Genomic DNA, 25254 nt, shown 5'->3' on the forward strand with positions numbered 1-25254 from the left:
AAAACGTGCGGACGGACATACAAAGCCGGCGCAAGAGTTTTCTTTTACAGAAAAATAAAAAACGTGTTATTTTGTTCATTGGGCCTATAAAATTCTGCTTTTACGTCTATTTTTCTCATTACTATATCGTCTTCAAGTGGGATATAGGTATTCTTCAAAATGGTCATAGCAGTAGATACTCGGAGATGAATAAAAATCACGAAAGGAAAAATAAATAAATAAATAGTTAGGGATGGGTTACAATGCGCTTTATTTTTGTTCATTTTTGTCAAAATCATACACATTCAGAAATGAAATTGTTCCTTATTGACATTCGATAAAGTGTTCCCTCAGGCACCTTTGATAATCAAACTGCTCCCTTATACACATACAGTAACGACACAATTCCCTCATACATGTTCCATACACTCCCTCTTATACATTCAGTAATCAAATTGTTCCATCACACACATTTAATAAATAAACTATTCCCTCATACACTTTCGATAATCAGACTCTTCTCTTATACACTTTCGATAATCAACCTATTCCCTCATACACATTCGATAATCATAATGTTCCCTGTAGTAAGAAAAAATGAATCAAATAACCAGAGTAGCGGAGAATTCCCTTTCACCGACACGCATTCACCATTTCATCCCCCCCCCCCCTTCCTTCCTTTAACTCTTCCTTTCCTCTAAGCGACAGTTCACGGTCCTCCGTCCCCTACCGACACACTCCCCCGAAACCCCACCCTCCCCTCTCTTCACCCCTTCCCAAATTCTCTCCCATCTAACCTCTTTAATGGTGTTAAATGGCTTTGTCTGAAGGCCCGTTACCTCCAATTCTGTGTCGGGATATTCATGGCGTCTCTCGGGGGATTAAAGTTGAATGTTGCTTCATATTTTCGGGATGTTTGGGTCCGGAGAATTCCCCATTATCCCCCCCCCCTTCTTTTCCAAGTTCTATCTCTCTACCCCGACAACCTCTTTCCCCAACGCCATCCCCCAGACTATCATTTCCAAACCGCTTTCCCCTCTTTACACTCTCCTCCTTTTGCCTCACATCTCCATTTTCCAGTCCCCCTCCTAACCCCCTCCCTTCCTTCTTCCCTGGAATCCAGGAATGGTGAACCCCCTCCCCAACCAAAAGCCATCACATCCCCCCCCCTAGCCCCATCCCCACAAGGGCCTGGAATGGTGAGTGGATGGGAAGCGACTTCTGTCGAATGACATTTCTCGTTGCCTTCTGTTGAACTCCTTGCAATCTGGGGCTCGGTAATGACGTTACCAGTAAGAAGGGGTCTTGCATGTGCGCGCCCGCGCGTCTTTACGTCTCTCTGATAGTATCTGTATAAGCAATAAGTACTGATTGCTAATACACACCCTGTTGGCAAACGCGGTGAGTATGAAAGTTGTATAAAAAGGTAAAAGCGAAATTAAAACAAAAATACATAGATAGGAAAATGACTTCACAAAGAGATGCAAAGTAATTCCCGTTACATCGAAAACAAAAAATCTGTTAAGCAAACATTTCAGCGAGAGAAATGAGTCAACTTTAATGGTGGGAACGAGGGCAAAATCATGAAAGAGAAAACTTCAAATGCAACTTGTAGTTGGGCATCCCAATCTTCCCTGGTTATCTGAAATAGAAGGCATTAATCTTCCCTCGCGTCCAGGACTTATTTCCTACGTCTGAAGGAACCCCGTCTGCTTTATCTCTCCTTCTTCCCCTGCGTATCGCATATGCATTATTCCACTCCTTGTACGGGAGAGAATTAGTTGCAAATGTTGCGTCTTAATCCCCTTTCTCGACAAGGGGAAAAAAGAGAGGAGAACGAAGGGCGTAACTGAGAAATGGTGAATATTCAAAAAGATCCGCTGTACTCTGCCCCTCGACCGCCCCGGGCCCTGCCCACGGGGGCGGGGATATATTTAGGGTGAAAGGATCATATTGATGGGAGGATAATTCTATTACTTCGATGTCTGGGGCAGGAAAGGTTTCTCGTACGGTTCGTTCACTCTCAGTTTTGGGAAAGCCGCCCAAAATATTTGGGTTTTGCCCTGACGGAGATGCAGGGATACAAATACACTCTGCATCCCTCCGGGAGCCTCGTCTCTGTCTGCATGCAGGCGTGTGTGCATTTGCATATTTGTGCGTGTATTTAAGGGTTAGAGTGTCGTCGTTTCTCTCCTTTCAAAAAGTTATTTCTTTCATCTTCAGTCCTCCTTCCCCTTTCAAGTTACCATCATCATCATCATCATCTCGTCGACTTCAATCATCAGGAATGAACTGAAAGCAAACTTGTCTCATTTCATCCTTGAAATAATCTGGAATCTTTGGTGTACCCTTATTTTTGACGTCCGTGACTGACTTGGAGAAAACATATAAAACCCAAAACTTTTTCACTTAAATAAAGGAGAGAAGAGAGACATAATTCGGATAATTTAACATTCTCATAATTTTCTCTGCATGCCTTGTCACTCTCATCAGATGATAATTTAAAAAAAACTGATAAAACAAAGGAAGTAACTGTAGGTCTTGTAAATCAAGTAACATCAGAATTGATGACGACAAAGAAGTAGCAGACAGAATGTATTTGGTGCAAAGCAAGTTTCCTCTTTCAGAACATTTAAAGTTCCACTCTCAACGTAGTTTTTAAGTTCATTATTGGCAAACACACGAACACACACACACATATAATATACATACATTATATATATATATATATATATATATATATATATATATATATATATATATTGTGGAGCATCACTATATTGTGATCGAAAATAATGATTAAAAGCCACAATAATATAATTGATAAATTGTATATTTTAAGACATAAAAATATACAAGAAAGGGGATAAAAACGAGGAGCTTTCGACCGTTTGCGCAACGGTCCTCTTCAGCCAACTGGCTGAAGAGGACCGTTGCGCAAACGGTCGAAAGCTCCCTCGTTTTTATCCCCTTTCTTGTATATTTTTATGTCTTAAAATATACAATTTATCAATTATATTATTGTGTTTTTTAATTTTTAATCATTATATATATATATATATATATATATATATATATATACTGGGTGTAGATCTTCACTGGTTTCAGAGCTATTTCGGAAATAAAGCTGAAACCGGTTCAGACCTACACCCAGTCTCTCATTTTTTTCACCCGTGGTGATGTGTGATAAACGAATCACGCACTGAAGTTATTATCATCATATATCCACAAAAACACCTACACATACAGACATATACATTTATATAATGTAATATATATCTATGTATATACTTCTACGAATGTCCGAGGGATACTTACTTGATTCTGGGCGGCAACAGACGAATGCAGGGGGTTCCTTATATTTATTACACGACTCAATATTAGGACAATTCGTAGACAAACAAGGAAAAAAATCTGTAGCTTAGGGCCTTCTTCATGTGAGGGAAAATTACGTAAACTCAAGGGTTCTCTTAACTAATTATATTTACATAACAAATACAAATCAGTAGAATGACGAATTACTGGGCAGGTAATAATAAGGGCCTGCTAAATGAATCATACACAGAATAACTATTCTACGCCGATGATGCCTCCATAACAGGAAACATCGCAGTAGGGGTAGAAGGGGGGCTGCACATGGATAAAGCCGAGTGGTTCCACAGTTGAGGCTTATCTGCAATGTATATGCAAGACAGTTACTTGCAAGAAAAATAAGACACTCAAAGGGAAACGGAGGGAAAAGTACAGATGGTGCCAAATAACTCAGTTCAACACTAAATGCATAATTACGTTAACACTGAATGCTCCAACACAAATTACCGAAGGTGATCGCACAATGGAAAATAAATGAAAAATTAGACAGAGAAATGACAGGAATCGTGACTGACTAAGAAACCTTATTCCGGTACATTACCTTCATCAAGATGATGGTGTCCTTGTTCGATAGGGTGCTGGAGATGGAGGAGGGAATTAAAATGCCACCACAAAGGTACACTGGTTTGAACCTCGGGGTCGAACACGTGGAAAGTTCGATGGTTAGGAAAGGTTAAGGACATCTGTCCTCAGTGGTGTTCGGAGAGCTTCTCTCTCTCGATTTCCGTTGCATTGTCTATAAATGACCTTTGGAGATTATGCGGTGGCGTCTGGCTAGGTGGCGCAAAGATCAATCTTTGTCACGTTTTCTATATAGGCCGCATGGCATCAGTTAACCCTCATGGAGGGTTTAAGGATAGGGCGGGAAGCCAATTTTCTCTTTTTTTTTTGGTCCCTCCCTTGCCCGGTGTCTGGTGCCGTCGAGGAAGGCATCTTCCAAGGTCATCTGGAACAAGGCCTCCTTAGGCAGTCATTCTGAACAGAGGGAGGGGTTAGGCTTAACCATTTTGGGGAGTGAAGGAGAGAGTTTATGAAGGGGCAAGTGGAAACCCACAGTTCTAGTAATTAAAACAACTGAAATTAAATTTATTTCCTTCTCAGCTACATTACAGATGTAAAAATGGACACAGGTGATTCGCAGAGGGGTCCCATTCATTGCAATAAATAGGTGTGTGTGTGTGTGTGTGTGTGTATATGTATGTATATATATATATATATATATATATATATATATATATATATATATATATATATATATATATACATATATATATATAAATATATATATATATATATATATATATATATATATATATATATATATATATATATATATATATATATATATATATATATATATTATATATATATAATATGCAATTAATTCAGTTACATAATTACACACTTACTAATAATCATAAATGAATACACTTCATCCCTTTTGGAGGAAGTTGCACCAAAAGAGTACATTTGGTTTTCGGCATTTCTACAAGTCATGTTTAGAGATGGGGAAGCTAGGCCTACATCCTTCCTCTTGACTCCTAAGGAAAGGACTAGACGGAACCAACGACGGACCTAGCAAATGGGAGCCGAATGATGTTCAAAATATATACATAGATATACATAGGTGACTACGGCATGAATCATACAGGTGTGTTAAATGCCCAATTTTTGTTTAAATAGTCGAAAACATTTTTCGAAGAGATGTCGATAGTTCTTATATGAATAGCCTGTGCAAAAATATGCAAGGATATGTATATATATATATATATATATATATATATATATATATATATATATATATATATATATATATATATATATATATATATATATATATATATATATATATATTTATAAATATTACTGCTGTTCGCCCTCAATGTATTTAGGTGTAGGAATATTAGTCAGATTGACCTCGACAAAGAACATCTCTGTCCCACCGGTAGGCCAGGCAATTCAAAATAACGATCACAGCAGAGACAGATGGCGCCCGAGCATAGGCTGGGTAGTTCAAAAAACAAAATATGCTATGGCATTAGGAACCTAAACCTCAGAGAGGGTTTTCACTCAATCGTCTCTAGTAATGGTGGCCTTAAGCTATCTTTCCCTTTACTCTATGCATTCGGCGATGCCTTTGTCAAGGTCGGACTGCCTGGTACGGCATGTCAAGAGACCGCCTCACCTTGCGGGAACGCGAGCGAGGTCAGAGAGAGACTGACGACGAACAAGAAAGTACGCAGCGTGTGTGCCGGAACGGTGTCCCTTTGTTCCCTCACTCCACTTTTACTCCTACGTCTATATTAATTAGTGAATTGGGAAGACTGCCAGAATCCCGACTCCTGAGGTCCATCGTATGCGCAAACGACTCGACGTTCAAGGTAAGTCAGATTCTTGTTAAAGCTTCGTCGACTGACTAGTAACTTTTTCTGTATTTCAAATTTCCTTTGTTTCATCCTTCAGCCACCACTTACGGTATATGTGTTCACGAGGTCTAGATTAAGTCAAATTATTATATTGTTAGCGTTAGCCAAATTGTCCCAGTAAGTCTCGGGATTTAGGCAAGCAAGTCATTTTTAATACTCTGGTATTCGTTATGCCTAGCGTTCACTGTTTGGAGGAACTGTTGCGTTGTAGTTAAAACCATCTTAACGAGTAGAGATTCTTGTATGCGTCCGCAGTTGGTGACGTTCATCATAAAGTCTTTATTTCTTGAATATTCTTTGTTAAGGTTAATTACCCTTAACTGGCGACCTTTGGTTAACTAACGACTGTCTTTGAGGTGAATTCGTGGCTTCAAGGGGCAGGTTACGTGTACTCTTGGCCTGCAGGGCCGTGCAACTTTACGTAAATTGAACAATACATGATCGACCAAGACATGCACGTAACAATATATATATATATATATATATATATATATATATATATATATATATATATATATATATATATATATATATATATATATATTATCTATATTTATCTATATATATATATATATATATATATATATATATATATATATATATATATATATATATATATATATATATATTATCTATATTTATCTATATATAATTTATATGTATATATATACATATATATATCTATATATATATATATATATATATATATATATATATATATATATATATATATATATATGTATATATATATGTATATATATATATATATATATATATATATATATATTTATATATATATTTATATATACATATACATACATACATATATATAATATATATATATATATATATATATATATATATATATATATATATATATATATATATATATAAACATTTAAAAATTAATGTTTGTGTATTTGTTTGTCCACTATAGAAATTCGAACCGCTTGACAGACCCAGACAAAATTCTGCACACGGTCTCTATGTCACCTCAGAAAGTTTTATAACTCAAAATCAAACCCCTATCCCGTGACAGACATACAAACACAAGCCAAACAAATTAAATTTTCGTTTTTACATCACCTTTTCCTTCAGTTTCCTGGGTTCGTTCACATTTTTCACCTGGTACTTTACCTTTTCTTCTGGCGCTGCTAAAAGTATGATTACCCTACAACAATAAATCCCCTATAACATCAATTTTTGACAAAATTTACATGAATTTTTATCATAATTTATGATAATAATTAATACAATTGCTTATTACCTCAATAAAATCTACACTGAAAAGCTAAATCGATAATTTCTATCCATAGTAAGCAAAGCTGAGTCTGAGCATGCGTAGTAGTGGGTAATGCTGTAAGCCAGCAGAAACCACTACCAAACTCACTCACTCTCTCCCTCTCTCAAGGCATCACTCAAACACTTTGGAGTGAAATCTATCTTTATCTATGAGGTTTATTACTAAATTATTACCTAGAGAGAAGAACAACAATTTATGATGCAAAAAATTGGAAGCGGTTGACGGTTGTAATTAATTATCGTACAAATTGGCAAAACACTTCACTGCATATGGAAGATAAGTTTCCTTTCACATTGCTTGGTACTGATTACCTGGAAGATAATGACTGAAAATTCTAGATTAAAACTTTGCAGGAATGTAGATATGGAATGTAGGAATATATATATGGAAATCTTTTCCGAAAGGAACTTGGAGGGTAAATGTATAAGATGCAAACAGGGATTAAATTAAAAATGGCAACTACTGCACTTCGAGTAGCATGAAGTGCTCACAGCTTACACCACGTCAATTCATACCCTTTGCTGATGTAATCATACACAGTAAGGAATAGTATTCCCATCATTTAGGAAAATAAAATTATTGTTTATGATTACATATTAGAATGATATATATTCACTTCTATCTTTTATCTACGCGTATTCATTCAAAACAATAAATATCTGATTGCCTAACATTCATCCAAGAAGGGGAAGAGTTTGTTTGATTCAAGATTACGTTATTGTACGAATTGACCAAGTTTATAGATGTCATATGCGTAACTTTTTTCTTACTATGAGGAGGGGGTGAAGGCTAACTCTTGCAGCAATTCACTTAATAAAAAGAAAGAAGTAAAAAGGCGCAACTGAGTATAGACTAAATATTTCTTATTGAAAAAAAGACATCTATTTTCATACAATATTAATGAGTTTAAATTAGAACTGAGGGGTTGGTTCAGTTTTTTATGAATTGGACAGTGAAGTTTACTTTCTTTATAGCAACCCATATCATAAAGAGGCATCATTGGCCTAGGCCTATACCAAATTGTCTGTATCACATGGAAATAATGTTTTAGATTTTTATTGTATGATTTGACCTATAACGGCCCACAAATAGCGTTGAAGTGACTAACAGTGAAATGAATAACGCCTATACATAATTTATTCCTATTCTGATCAGAGCGTCTGAGATGCTTCCCATATGAAATACAGCGGCAAACTGTCACGAAATTGGCGCTAACCTGTCCACACGTGTAATTACCTGTCAGTCGGTCAGAAGGTATTTAGGTGATGCCATCAGTTCATCCGTTCTGGTGAGTGGACTGTCTCTGCCCACAAACTGATGAATACACATAAGTTTTAACAACAGTTTCGACTGACTGACAGAATAAATGACAAGGTAAACTTGATTGTGAATACACGGCCTTAGGTTGGTGAATTCTGTAATAGTGAATGGGCGTGATGGGAGAGAGTGAAAAAGAGAGTGAGAGGAGAAGAAGAGAAAGAAGAGGGGGTGTTAGGGAGGAGAAAGAGGGAGAGAGAGCAAGATAGTTTATCGATTGTCATCAGAGTTTTTTCGGGCAGTGCCTGTATATATATATATATATATATATATATATATATATATATATATATATATATATATATATATATATATATATATATATATATACACATATATATATACATATATATATATATATATATATATATATAAATATATATATATATATATATATATATATATATATATATATATATATATATATATATATATATGATACTGTGCTAGCTATGTAAACAACGGAGCTAACGGCTTATGACAGCAACTTCCCGAAATACGGAGATTTAGTACTTCGTATCATCGATTTCTGTCGCATATATTTTACTGCATAAACTTCGTTTTTGAAGATTTACGTTCCTGGTAGTCAAGTGAGAACTTAACGGACCTTATGTTTACTGTACAGCTAATTTACCGTTACTGAGATATATATGAGTCTTAGTGGACTTCTGCAATGTAAGGAGGATCGTAACATTCAAATGTAACAAATAGCTGACTCTCTCTCTCTCTCTCTCTCTCTCTCTCTCTCTCTCTCTCTCTCTCTCTCTACACACACACACACACACACACACACACACACACACACACACACACACACACACACACACATATATATATATATATATATATATATATATATATATATATATATATATATATATATATATATATATATATACACACATATATATGTATATATAAATATATGTACTCTCTCTCTCTCTCTCTCTCTCTCTCTCTCTCTCTCTCTCTCTGCCGTTCATTCATTTGAACATTCCTGTGAAGATAATCTGTGGAGCTAATACGCACCGCCCATGAGCGCGAAGCTATCCGTCAGGTAATCTCATGAACAGAGGATTTATCACGCAGCAACGATTAATTAACGTTTGCTCCAACAACTATTTGATGAAAACGTTTGATTTATAGACCAAATGAACACGTCGCTTGTAACCCCCAGGAAATTTATGCGAGTATTTAGTACAACGTATTCTGCGTACAATATCCAAAGGTCTGTCATGATTTCACTCGACGTATTTCAAAACGAGAGATATCGACGTGTCGGGAAATTCGTATTAATTTCGGCAAATGAGAGAGATTGTGTGGATGAAATATGGAAAAAAAATAAAACTGTGACACCTGACGAGAATACGGGAACATTTTTTTTATCCTGCAGCATTACAAGTATTGTGAATATAAAAAACAAAAGTAAAAAAAGCGAAATTTCTGCAAATAAAATACAAACAAGATATATTGCGACGCTGAAAATGGGTCAGCTAAACTACCTTGGTGATAACGTAGTGTGATTTATCTGTTAACATCAGCAGCTGCTCTATCGAAAATAGCAACAAAAAAAAAAGTGGGGGGGAGGACAAATAGATCTGGCCAACTGGAAAATGGGAAGAGAGAAGAAACCAGTGAAAACAATACAATTAATAACAATAAAAATAATAATAAGCAGAAATGTGGATATTTAAAGTAAAGTATAAGAGAACACAGCAATAATGAGGAATCATTTCTCAACAGCGAGGCGAGAAATGTCATGGCCAACAGTAATTAAAATCTGTAATTTTGCAGAACGCATCTACTTCACACTCACCATAACATCAATGCAAATGAATCACAGCAGCAATAACATCATTAAAGGTTTCCTTATAATGAGACTTAACGATGCAGGGGAAAAACTCTAATCGAGTACTTATAAGTTGACAATTAAAACACTAATCTATTCACAATTTTTTTTTACCCAGTAAAGCTAGCACGATACCAGAGCCAAGGGAAAAACAACCACACAAGCACCAAGAACTCCAACAGCAAAAAGAACAACAAAAACAGCAACAAGTACAACAACAGCGGCAAGAACAACAACAACAGCAAGAGCAACAACAGCGACAAGAACAACAACAGCGACAAGAACAACAGTAACAAGAACAAGGAAAATAAGAACAAGTGTCAAAAACAACAAGAGCATCAACAGCTACAAGAACAACAAGGACAACAACAGTGACAACAACAACAACAACAACAAGAAAAAACAACAGCATGGCCAGCACAGTCGATTGGGTCTGTCACCGCCGAGGACTTGAAAAATCCGGGCGTTTTTCCGAGCGGTTTGAGAGAGAAGCCGCATATTTTGTTTGGGACTTCTGAAAGGGCCTCTTCAGGGAGTCTGCCCTTAAATCTCTCGAGCGGCATAAAAAGGGCGGTCTCGAAATAGGCCGTTTTCGTTTGGAAGGCAATATGCCAGTGACGCTGTGACAATATATGGCAGTCACTAAACGCCACCACCCGCGATCTCTCTCTCTCTCTCTCTCTCTCTCTCTCTCTCTCTCTCTCTCTCTCTCTCTCTCTCTCTCGTTAATTTACTCACTTAAGCTAGCCTGTGGCATAACTATTGGTTTCAAAACATTATGTGTTGTTGTTATACACCTTAAAATTATGTGCTCCCCTCCTCTCTGATTTTCCACTTTGCTTGACGCACCATTAATAAAATACCCAGATCAGAGAGAGAGAGAGAGAGAGAGAGAGAGAGAGAGAGAGAGAGAGAGAGAGAGAGAGAGAGAGAGAGAAATTAAGATAAACTTGTGATAGAATCTACATTTCCTGTAGGCATAACATCGCCACACAAACAAGAAAAATACGACCACGTAGAAGTTATAATTTATTCACACAGAGAGAGAGAGAGAGAGAGAGAGAGAGAGAATTGTAGAAGCAAAGTCCACACTTCGTCGAACTTCTTCATTTAAAACATAACTCGATGAAATCTTGTGAGTGAAATCTCTCTCTCTCTCTCTCTCTCTCTCTCTCTCTCTCTCTCTCTCTCCCCCCCCTTCCAGAAGCTGAGGAAAGAAAAAAGGTCGTTATCAGACTTCCCACCCCTTTCAACTCCCCCTTCTTTCGCATCTACCCTCTCTTCCTCCTACTCCTACTCCTCCTCCTCCTCCTCCATTTCCCCACCTCTTATTTGTTATCGAGAAAGGAAAACTCAATATCCTGAAGATCTCACTTCGTCTAGGTCTCTAGGCCTACACATTTCCTTGAAATGTCAAGTCCTTTTCAATTCGAAGAAGGCATATTTTTTTCTCGGAACCTCCCCCTTGACGTTAGATTATTTGCTGATTTTCCCCTTCAGTGAATGATCTTTTTATTTGGATAAACTCACTTTTTTGACAGACTAACGGCGTACCTATTAATGCACATGAGTTCTGTCGGATATTATTTTAAAACAAATAAAAAACAAAGGAACCAATAGTATCGACAACCATCGATTAAACAAAAAATGCGTTATTTTACTGCAGCTTTTTATCTGATTCCAGTTGTTCTTATTTACCCGTAAAATTAAGCAAATGGAAAATCCTAAAAATATGAATCAAAACTGAAACAGGAGAACATTTCCCTAATCAGTAACAAGAAAGATAGGCCCATCATTATTTTGATTGCGGAAAGTACTAACGACAAAAAGCTGGACATATAAGATTAAAGACAACGACTGATTAAGATAGATAGAATATGTGCGCGCACCCTAAAGAATAATGACAGAAATATAACAGCAGTATGTTTAAAAACTACTACTGGTTGCCAGCTCTTTACTACCTATCGTCAGTTCATTACCTAGAGGCCAACAGTTAGGTATTTAAAAATTTTAGAGAAGTGGATATAAAAATGAAGACTGAATCAGTAATGAATGATGCAGTTGAAGTATGATTCATTCACCTGAAATAAAATGCTACACAAGTGAGATTGTTCGCTTGCTAATGAATGCAGCAGTTTTAATATGATTCTTTTACTTGAAATAACATGCTAACCAAGTCTTTATTGTATTCTTCCCAGCAGATATTCGCTTGTAAATATATTCAAAGACCCCGTGTAATATATTTAGCCCATATACCTATTTTTTTTATACCTATTTTTCCCCCACAATTCAATGGGTCCCCCAGAGTCATTCCTTATCAATTTTACGATACAAAGATGAGATATTTAGTAGCTACAGAGTATTAGGCAGGACCCCAAAGCGATTGTCTATGCATAGAGCAGCCATTTGTTCTCATCATTTTATTTTCTGCTAGTTTTCTCAAGGATCTGAGAGAGAGAGAGAGAGAGAGAGAGAGAGAGAGAGAGAGAGAGAGAGAGAGAGAGAGACTTCCTGCAAAGGTATATACTGACTTTAGTTTAATGCAAATCCCTTTGGATTTTTTCCTACTAAGATCCAAAAATAACCTCATGAGAGAGAGAGAGAGAGAGAGAGAGAGAGAGAGAGAGAGAGAGACCATACAGCTGCTTTACGCAGACACCGACATTAGTTAAATAATGCAAACCCCTCTAGACATTTTCCTATTAACATCCTTACAGAGAGAGAGAGAGAGAGAGAGAGAGAGAGAGAGAGAGAGAGAGAGAGAGAGAGAGAGAGCACACCCAGATGCTACACGGAGAAACTGACAACAGGCAAATGTCGTCAATTTTTTTGGCATTTTTTCTTATCAGATTCTTAAACGTTTAAATGAGAGAGAGAGAGAGGGGGGGGGGAATATTCCCATGAATTACTGAACTCTCCACAGGGAAAACATCCCAAGAAAATCATCTCCTCAGACATGTCTCAAGTGTCTTCGCAAAACATCCAATAAGAGTAAAACTTCGGTCTTCCCTTTCTCTAACTTCTTTCCCCTTATGCTCTCTCTCTCTCTCTCTCTCTCTCTCTCTCTCTCTCTCTCTCTCTCTCTCTCTCTCTCTCTCTTCCTACTCTCATCGTTTGCATATAAATGTTCCCAAGCACTGGAGGCATGGGGTAGTGTCAATGCCTAAACTGAACACACAAAGGCAGTCTAGAGGTTCCATTTAAGACCGTCACCCACCACACTCTAGGCCGAAGGCCAAGAGTTGGGACCTAAGAGGCCATTCAGTGCTAAAGGGGAAATTTATAGTAAAAACCTCGCACTTACACTATGAAACAATTGTTAGAAGAGGGTGGAAACAGGAGGGTGGAAAGTAAGATGGAAGAGAGAATATGAATGGAGGCACAGTTAAAAGAATGAAAGGGGGTTGCAGCTAGATGCCGAAGGGACGCTGCAAAGAACAAGTAATGCCTACAGTGCACCGCGTGAGGTGCACTGACGGCACTGCCGCTCTACGATGTTCTCAACGAGGAGTTTATTCATAATATGGTTGTTTATAATCTTTCTTTACTGATGTCACTGGGATGCCAATTTTCTGCATAATTTTACGTTATTGCTGAGGGACTTCTAACAATACACGGAGGTTATTCAGTACATGAAAAAAGTGGCAACGGTGGTTGAAAATGCTGTTCATATAATCTTCAGCAGAAGGAATTGGGGTAGCCCACAGAATTATTTATGAAATATAAAAAGGTGAAAAGAAACAAACAGAAAATATCTATCAAAAAGACTTGTGGGTCGATAAAATAACACCAAAAATTAAAATTATATATATATATATATATATATATATATATATATATATATATATATATATATATATATATATATATATATATATATATATATATATATATATATATATATATATATATATAGAGAGAGAGAGAGAGAGAGAGAGAGAGAGAGAGAGAGAGAGAGAGTAAACAATGTATTTATGAACGTGATCAAGCTCATAAATACTGTCATATGTTTGTTAGATATGCAATGTATTTTTGTCTTTCCTTAGTATCTTGTTATTCGTTTAATGAAATCATGTTACAAAGAATAAGTCCCCCTCACAAAATCTAAATGAAGACTGTTTTACAGTTTCCACAAGAGAGATAAAATGCAAAGTATTCTAAACGAGAAAAATAATTACGCAAGGAAAGACGATTCAAAGGAGGAACTAAAATGAAGAAAAGAAAGAATCTTTTGACGATAACGAAGACAATAGTGATGATGATGATGATGATGATGAAGAGGAAAAGGAAGGGAAATATAAAAACTAGAAATAACAGAGAGAGAGAGAGAGAGAGAGAGAGAGAGAGAGAGAGAGAGAGAGAGAGAGGTAAATTTAAACAAGCATTACCAGACCTGAAGGTAATATGAAGGAAGGGCGAATAAAGAGGAAAAATGTAGGTAAAGGGAATCAAAACGGAAGAGAGAAAAGGGAATAACAGGAAATGCGAAATGCAAACGAACGAGAGTAAATGGAACCCGGGCAGGAAAAGAGGGAGAAAAATGAATTAAAAATAAAAAAGAAAGGGTGACAATAGCGGCAGCCAGGGACAGAGAGGCAAGTTAACTGAATAATGAGGCGAAGAAAAGAGGAAAGAATAATATGAGAATATATGACGGACAAGATAAAGAAGCGCCAAGTCTGGGTGGGCCATTGAAAGAGAACAAAAGAGAATGCTATAATATTGTGCTCTTGGCAGAATTTATCAAGTTAAGATAAATATATTCAGGTAAAATGTTTAATATATTCCTATCATCTCTCTAAAATTTTCGACAATAAGGTCCACTGTACCGGGTCCTCTGCACAATGTAAAAATAGTTTTCGACAGAAATATTACTTTGGGCTCCATGCGCGCGGTTTATGTTTGAAATTATGTTCATCTGTTCTGTTGTTTTAAGGATTTTGAGAGAGAGAGAGAGAGAGAGAGAGAGAGAGAGAGAGAGAGAGAGAGAGAGAGAGAGAGAGAGAGAGAGTATTCAAGATCTCCGAAGAGAAAAAGAGAAAATCCTTTAACTATACTTGCTGAGCGTTAGCTATGAAGATTTCAAGACGGACTAATTTCATCTTAGTAACCTGTGACCTCATGACTGACCATTTCATCCTAATAACCTCTGACCTCCTTTCCCGCTCCACCATTCTCCATAATCCGATCTTCTTACTACTTCCGTATTTAGTATCTTAGAAGCCAATAATCTAATATATATCTCACGTCGTGATACGAGGTTCATGAGAAGAAGAAAAACTAATCTTCAAGGTGAAGTAAGACAAGATGAAACGAATTATGTCAAATCCGTTGATGTGTTCATTCCCTTGACATTATCAGGTCAGATTAAATAAACGTAAGACTCTAATCTTCAGTAATCCTAAGCTTGTAAAAGAGAATATTTCCTAAGTCTCAACGATCGTCTTACTTTGCGTTGACAGAAATGATGGAAAAGACACCCACTAAAAACAAAAGTAAGATCACTTGCAACGACGCCTGATTTCATAACATAGCACACAGTCCCAGGTGCAATAAGGCAGACAGACACAGAGGGAAGGCGGCATCAGTATTCCACAGTACTCCGTGTGGTCACAAAGCCACCATTTCAGGTGAAAGAGAGGTTATTTAGATTCAAGGTTTAAGGATTAAAGATTTTTCTAATTAGGATAATGAAGATGGCGCATTACAATATTAGTAAGTAATGCAGTCTCCACTGCGGTCCTAGACCAGCATGCATTAGGACAAGGGGCTATATAACCTTAAAAGAGGTGCAGTGGCTGAAACTTGCAAAAAAAAAAAAAAAAAAAAAAAGGCTCGGCGGTAATGTTGGGACCACTGCAACTGGAAGAGAGCTCTAGCTCTTTGGATGGCACCGATTTGCCGTTCCGAAAGCTCTCGACAGGAATAGCAAGCCGGAGAGCTTTGATTAAAATCTCAAGACACGCACGGCTTGCCTCAAGACGGACTCTGTATTTAAAGATATGGAGGGAATTCCTGAGGCAGGAAGACTGACAGGCTTGCTAGCTGGCCTGGCGTCTGGTGAGCATGGTGAGAATGCAGTGTCTACATGATGAACAAAGAATATAAAAGATGCGAAACTAATTCCCCTCTAAAGTTGTCGTGAAATATTAAGGATTAATTTTTTTAAAGATCATCGCACTGTTGTGTGTTTAGGAAATGAAACTGCCAGCAGTTGCAAGATTTAAGCGTCGACAATAACTATCAGATCTTCAAGACAGCGAGACTTTACTCACGCGTATAATGCTCGGTGGATGATATTAGCCTTATAATTAAAGCAAAATGAACAGACATTCGTACAATGATAAAGTTTTATTTGCATACTTGAGATCAAACTTTCTCACCTGCCACTCTTGTAACATAGACAGATATAATGGTCAGCTCTGGAAACGACTGACAAGGTACTTTGCCAGAGTTAACTGAGAAACCAAAGGAAACTGGACAAAAAAAAAGTACATTTCGTTAGGAAATCTGTGTTAATGTTTAGATATTAAATCCTATTAAATCCTAACTACCAGCGGACCTACAATGTCACAATTTTGGATTAAAAAAAAGTAGGTTAAAGTAAAAATTTTCCGTTTACCCTATAGGTTCATGGTAAAATTAATGACAAAATTAATGATACTTTTAGAGTACAAGTGTCATTAATTTTACCCTGAGCGTACATCTTTTCCTTTTCTTCTCTAAGGTAGAAAGTCTTCCTCAAAACTAGAGAGACTCTGAAGGACCGGAAAAAAACATGTTATATCAGTCTGACTGTATTCTGCCGAAATCTCCCAACACCTCCCCTACCCAAATTTCCCCTCTCCCCAACCCCTACCACTCCCTCCAGAAACACACATGGCACCATTAACCCTCTCCTGATCCACCGATGATGAGCCAGACCCCTGCCCTTATATTTACGAGTTGCCAAAGACACGTAATGAACTGCTGACCTCTTTCGTCCCCCTCAAAGCGGATAGAGTCTTCCATCATTTAACGAATTACTGGACATCATCAGGGATGTTCCCATGAGTATCACAACGCCTTCCGTGTTGAGGGCGGCAGGTTTGTGAGCGTAAAAGCATAGGTGGTATATCTTCCTATCCATCTATCCAACTATCTATCTAGCTATCGGTATATATATACAGTATATATATATATATATATATATATATATATATATATATATATATATATATATATATATATATATATATATATATATATATATAAATATATATATATATATATATATATATATATATATATATATATATATTATATAATATATATATATATATATATATATATATATATATATATATATATTATGTGTGTGTAGATAATATATATACATATCATATATATATATATATACTGTATATATGTATATATATATATATATATATAAAACAGATATAGATATACACACATCTATATTATATATGTATGTGTGTGTGTATGTATATATATATATATATATATATATATATATATATATATATATATATATATATATATATATATATATATATATATATATATATATATATGCTATTATGAAATTTTATGAATCAGAATTATTAGAGGTACACGTGCGAATCACTTCATCGACAGGTATAAACATGCAAAAATCCATATGTATATATATATATATATATATATATATATATATATATATATATATATATATATATATGTGTGTGTGTGTGTATGTATATACAGTATATATATTTATTTATACATATGATTTTTGCATGTTTATACCTGTCGAGAGAGACTCGTACATGTACTTCTAATAATTCTAATTCATAAAATTTTCATAATGGCGTGAGCCACTAAAATGGTGAAGAAATCCGCAGTGGTGTGTATATATATTTCTAATGTATATTTACCCTTACACCAATGGGGATTCCTTCACCATAATTCTGATTCTTGATAACTGAAGGTTAGTGTTAATATAATAACACCAAGTCTATAAAATGAGTTTGTTTGTTAATAAGCTTCCGACCTGGAATACATTGTCATTGCGATAGATAAAATCTTTCAGTATCAGAAAAAATTAATACACAAAATAAACAAGTAAAAAATTCCCCAAAGTTTCTTCGGAGAAATCGAGTTTTCTGTATGAAACTTTCAGCCGCTGCCAAAGAAACTTTCAGCCACGGCCCGGTGGTGGCCTGTGTTGTTGGCACCTACAGCGCTGCCAGACGCACGGTCATGGCTAACTTAATCTTAAATAAAATAAAAACTACTAAGGCTAGAGGGCTGCAATTTGGTATGTTTGATGAATGTAGGGTGGATGATCAACATACCAATTTGCCGGCCTCTAGCCTTAGTAGTTTTCAAGATCTGAGGGCGTACAGAAAAAGTGCGGACGGACAGGCAAGTAGCCATCTCGATAGTTTTCTTTTGCAGAAAACTAAAAAGAAAATTAAGATATGGGATTGTATTATATTGCCTGGTATCAATAAATCATGAAATTAGAGAAAAATGTGAAATAAATTACCATTTCAAAGATGGAAGAAAGGCAGCAGGAATGGATGTTATGTAAATAGCTAAAAAGTGCCTACACTGAATGAATATATCTGGAGAGCAAAGGTTTTCAGATAAGAAATCTGGCCATCATCAAAAGATTTTTCTGGTTTACGTATACAATCACATTTTCAAAAGATTCAGTGCTTTAACCTTTCGTATAGAACCAACTAGAATGGGAGTGATTTAACACCAGCCATCTGCAACCCAGCAAATAGTTTCAGATATATGTATTCGATATATATCAGATATAATGCTTGACGTAGAAGAACCACAGTGTAAGGATGTAAGAGAGATGTGCAATATCAGTTCTTGTCATTAAGCTTCCTTAAAATGGTTGAGGTTCATACCGAGGAGAGCTGTAGATGGCTAGTGTTAGATTATTCCCATTCTGGCTGCTAGTGTGTGACAGGTTGAAGTCTTCAATCTTTTAAAAATATAATTGTGTACGTAAACCAGAATCAATTTTGTTATGATGGCTATTATATATATATATATATATATATATATATATATATATATATATATATATATATATATATATATATATATATATGTGTGTGTGTGTGTGTGTGTGTGTGTCACAACTGTTACGATGGTTGAATTCCAGATAAGTATAGAAGCTTGAGAGAGAGAGAGAGAGAGAGAGAGAGAGAGAGAGAGAGAGAGAGAGAGAGAGAGAGAGAGAGTGAGGGTGGTTCACCAAAGAACTTCAAAACATCTCAGCGACGATGAAACTTTTTTTTAATTTGATTTGTACTTTTTCTCTTCTAAGCTCCTATTTAGAATTTACAATAGATAAAATGGATAAAAATGATGCGCTAAACATTTTGAAAGAAGACAAAAGAAAAAAATTTCGAAATTTTTGAAGTTAAACATCTCGACAGCTTTCTCAGAGTCTTCTAGAAACCATTAACTTTCTCCCTCCATCCCCCTTTGCTATTCCTCCTCCTTCTCTCCCTCCTCTTCCCTTTCGTTTGCATATAAATGGTAGTACACGCTGGGAAGTATGGGCCAGTGCCAGTGCCTAAATTATATTCAAAGAAACTATCGGCGCCATTCAAGACTGTCAGATTCCTCCTGTCTCCGACGGCAAATCCTAGTAATTTCCATATTCATTTCGTCCCTTATTCTTGCTCCACCTTCCGCGCCATAAGATCGTTTTCATAAGGAATGCTTATCGTCCTTCCGTTTGGTCCAAATTTTCGCAACTGTAACGTTCACTTTACGGTCTTGTTTTACATTTTAATTTCTTTAGATAGATGCTTTTATGTAGTGTCTTATATCAAGTAGTGGCTAATATTATCTGCCGTTAACGAACATCCAATTGGAATAATTGCGTATCTAAACAAAATCAAGTCTTTCAGGAATCACTGTTCATCCTGTAAGATAATGACTTTCTTCGTATTTTACGAATATCACACTTGATTAATTACATGCCTAAGCAAAATAATATATTTCAGGGATCACCATTCATCCTGTCAGATTAAAACTTCCTTCGTATTTTTGCCAAGACAAAATCTTGATGAGGGACACCATGAACGAAGACGCAACTTAATTACTTTCCTAACAGAGTGAGGTCACATTCACATTTAACTCGGTTTTGATTTTGATTTAGGAGAATTTGGCTAAAATGCCAAGCACTGGATCCCTTTCGACCATACAGCGCTTAAGTCAAGACAGTGAAAAAGGGAGTTAGAGTGGTTGGACAGCAAACTTAGAGTAAATGGGAAGATCCCAGTGGATATAAGCCAATAAGACAGACGAGAAAATGAATGATAGAGATATACAATAAAAGTTTCAGTTTCTAAGAAAATCTAAATAACTTTGATCGTGCTCCGGATGACATATAAACAAAGGGGGGGGGGGGAGGAAAACACTGTCCAAGCAAAGACAACGAGAATGAAGCAGGATATTCCCATAATATTCCCAGGGGAATCCAGCAACTAATCGTCGGTAACCCATCCTCTCTCTCTCTCTCTCTCTCTCTCTCTCTCTCTCTCTCTCTCTCTCTCTCTCAGGCCAAACACTTCTTTCTTAGTTCAAGTGCAACAAGAATGAAGCAGGATATTCCCTAAACATTCCAAAGGGAATCCAGGAACTAATCGTTAATAACTCTCTCTCTCTCTCTCTCTCTCTCTCTCTCTCTCTCTCTCTCTCTCTCTCTCTGTCCGTTAATGATCAGCAAACTCTGTCATTATTTTCAGGTTGGCAGATCGAGGTAATGAACTTGTGACCCCTTTCTAGATATAGTCGTCCATCATTTAACGAGTCTTTGGACGTCAGGGCGGATGCACCCAAGGGAATTGTCGCTTCCTTTGATGTGGGAAGCCATTTCAAGGACAAATGCATACTTAGAAGAACATTTAACGATAATGTCGTTGTTGTACCACTTGTTATTTGATCCTTAACCCTATTGTGTGAATTTCATTCTCTTGTGCACAATATTTTTCTATATAAACTGAAACAAAAGATGATCTATTATTATTATTATTATTATTATTATTATTATTATTATTATTATTATTATTATTATTATTATTATTACTTAAGAGTAAATTGTAATAAAAAAGAAAAACAAATTATTTGCAAAAAACATAGACAGAATGACTGACAAAGTAGAAGATTTACAGAGATGAAATATTTAAACTAATATGCAGAATTGAGCTTAAACTTAATAATTAACGTATAATATTGGATCTAGGCAAACATTAATCTTTAACAATGACGCATAGACTCAAGGGCAATTATAATTGCAAGAACATTAGAAAATTATATATTCCACTTCCGCCTTAAAAATTTTACTCTAGGCTATTTTGCCGAACTCATAAGATTAAATCCTACATTAAAGAAGTAAAATATAGATCTTTTCTTTCAATAATAACGACTGTGAACCGAGAATAAATGATTTCATTTAAGATGCATGACTATACTGTGACCGGAAATACATACTGTGACCGGAGATACAAAATAAAAATCTACATTTTTGAGTAAAAATCAACATTTTTATCCAGTTGGCTGAAGAGGTTCATCGTGCAATCATTTAATCAATTTTACATTTTCAGAAATACAGTTTTGCTCACATAAATAACTGTACATTTTTAATAACTGAATGATTTCATCTGGAAAACAAGGTCCTGGATTACAACTTAGGACGTCTAAGCCGTTAAGAAGAACAGGAGAAATCATTTACTCAGACTCTGGATGAAGATTACAAACGCTTGAATATTTCATGGATATATTAGCTCCATGACTTTCTTACTTTTAATCTGCGTTAGGTTTTATGCAATTATTTCATATGCCAAGGTATGTACAGTTGTGTGTATATCCTGTATATGTATATATATATATATATATATATATATATATATATATATATATATATATATATATAAATATTTATCATTATATATTATATATTATATATATAATGTATACATATATATGTATATGTATATATATAAATAAAATATATATATATATATATATATATATATATATATATACATATATATTGTACATATACATATATATATATATATATATATATATATATATATATATATATATATATATATATATGTATATATATAAACATACGTGTGTGTGCTTTGAATGCTGAATGGTAGCTAATGGGCAGCGGAGACTGGAGACAGGTCAATGCCTAGAGATCGAATACACACACACACACACACACACACACACACATAATCAGCACCCAAGTTACTCTCCCCTCAAGTTAGACCTGGGGGAACAAGGCAATGGCTGTTGACGTTTCAGTTGGTGGACCTATGCGTCCCCCAAACCAATAAGGTCAGGAGCCATTGAAAATCTATCACGACCTGACCGAGCCACGCACTTCGGACCAGGCTCGGACCATGAGTGCGAAACGCCGAGGAGGGACGGCTCCAGAGGGCGTTACCCTTCGAGTCCCTGCAATCAATGACAATCGACTAACTGCACAGTGCATAATTCACTCTAAATATCAACTGAGGCAAAACAGATTTAAAAGGAATACCTCTTAATTGTGCATGTATATATAATATATATATATATATATATATATATATATATATATATATATATATATATATATATGTATATATATATATATATGTATACAGACTGCATATACTGTATATATATATATATATATATATATATATATATATATATATATATATATAGGCATACATATATATATATGTATGTATGTATTATTTATTAACCACGCTACCCTCTCAACTTATCGATTTCTTCACATTTTGGAAACGCTTGTCATCACATAAGTGTGTGTGTATATACGTATATACATGTACATATGTGTATATGTATGAATATATTTATATATACACTTATATATATATATATATATATATATATATATATATATATATATATATATATATATATATATATATATATATATACATGCAAGTATGTAGGCATGCACGGATAATTATGCATGTACCTGCATGCCAGAGTGAATGCTGCATTAATGAGGCCAAGTCTCTGAAAAGAAAGATATTCTGAAGAGTATTCAAAACTTGCAAGACGCGCAAAGAAAATAATGGCCTTGACAGCAGATGGTTAAGATGCAAATGACCCCCTTCACTTTGCATTTTAAACGGGGAACTTAATTAGATTTACAAAGAAAAATTTGTCGTTTCAATATGGTTGCCATGGACTTTTAGGAAACTTTTTCGAAAACATAAAAGCAACTCCTTTCGAAGAAGCATTACTTGAAAATTTATAGCTACTCTTTCATCGAGGTATATTGGTGGACGAATGTTTCCTAAGATAATTGTACATTTGTGGACACCGTACAACTTTGTACTGTACCATATAAAATACCATGCACTTCATTACACACACACACACACACACACACACACACACACACACACACACACATATATATATATATAAAAGTATATACATATACACGGTATATATATACATATATATACACATATACATTATATATATGTATATATACATACATATATATTGTATATATATAATATATATATATATATATATATATATATATATATATATATATATATATATATATATATATATATATATATATATATATATATATATATATATATATATATATATATATATATGTAAACGACCCATGGAGACAAAATACTTCTAATACTGCCTTGAACACTTACGAATGTAGAAAGGAGGAAAGATAAGTAAAGCATTCATTTGGCATGTGCATAAGGGGAATAACGATTTTGTATGGGATTGTGACCCGTAATAAGTTTGCTGATCATCTGATGAAAGGCGTCGAAATTCTGACTGATTTAACTCTACCACGCTACTGAGCATAGTTACTGCGTTGTCTCATGACGAGGGAATATTCTTCAGGCCTAAATCAATCGAACCTGTTAAAAAACACGTCAGGTGGACAAGCTTGTCCAGGTTGTCAAGACGAGTCAATCATGTGTCCTAAGCTAATAATGAAGTATATAGATCAATTTGAATTTGAATTCTTTTAAGCTTGGATCAGCAAACTAATTACTGTTCAGAACATTGCCAAAATCGTTATTCCTTACCTAGGCATATCATACAAGTGCCTTAATCATTTATTCCTTTCCATTTTACAAAAATGTTCGGGGACGTAGAGATCTCATAGTATTATCATCTTCAATTTTGTTTATATTATATATATATATATATATATATATATATATATATATATATATATATATATATATATGTATGTATGTATATATATGTATGTGTATGTGTGTGTATAGATGTGTGTATATAACTTCTAACACCGGAAATCCATTGTGATGTGAAATGTAAACAAAGTTTATAGCCAAAAGGAAGCTTACTTTAAAATACCTTAGAGTAAAGGTAAAAGATCTTGCACAGCGTTAGTACTTAAACGGTCGACAGAATAAGGAAGAGCACATGTAATCAGCACGTCCCACAGACCATCTGTGGGGATAAGGCCACTAACCTCATCCCAACGTGCTACCTTTCCAAATTTCATCAGTGTTGGCCTCACTTCTATCCTGTACATTCGATACTTTCCAAACACCTACCTCATTAACAAAGGAAAATGTTCTCCTCAGACATAATCATCTTGCCATTTATATCTATTTCAATATCTATAAGGTGATTAGACTTCCATTCTGCATTTAGCCAGTTTTCCATTTGTATTTTCTTGGTTCTTAACATTTACTGTGCGTTTCTTCATGTTTTTATCTGCACAGGGTTTGCAGACATGAAAAATCAGAAATACACATGTAGTACAGAAAACTACTGTACTTTTCACCCGTACTGTTTTTCGGTGACTTCCTTCTCTTCTTCAAATTTAGCTATAGATAATCTCCGATATTGCTCAGTGGATGGAAATGAATTATATATAACTAGAGGAATCTGTAACAATTAATGAATGTGTTCCTTTAGTAAGGTACCACTTC

The sequence above is a fragment of the Macrobrachium rosenbergii genome, chromosome 4, assembly GCF_040412425.1.
Source record: "Macrobrachium rosenbergii isolate ZJJX-2024 chromosome 4, ASM4041242v1, whole genome shotgun sequence".
NCBI classification, from domain to species: domain Eukaryota; kingdom Metazoa; phylum Arthropoda; class Malacostraca; order Decapoda; family Palaemonidae; genus Macrobrachium; species Macrobrachium rosenbergii.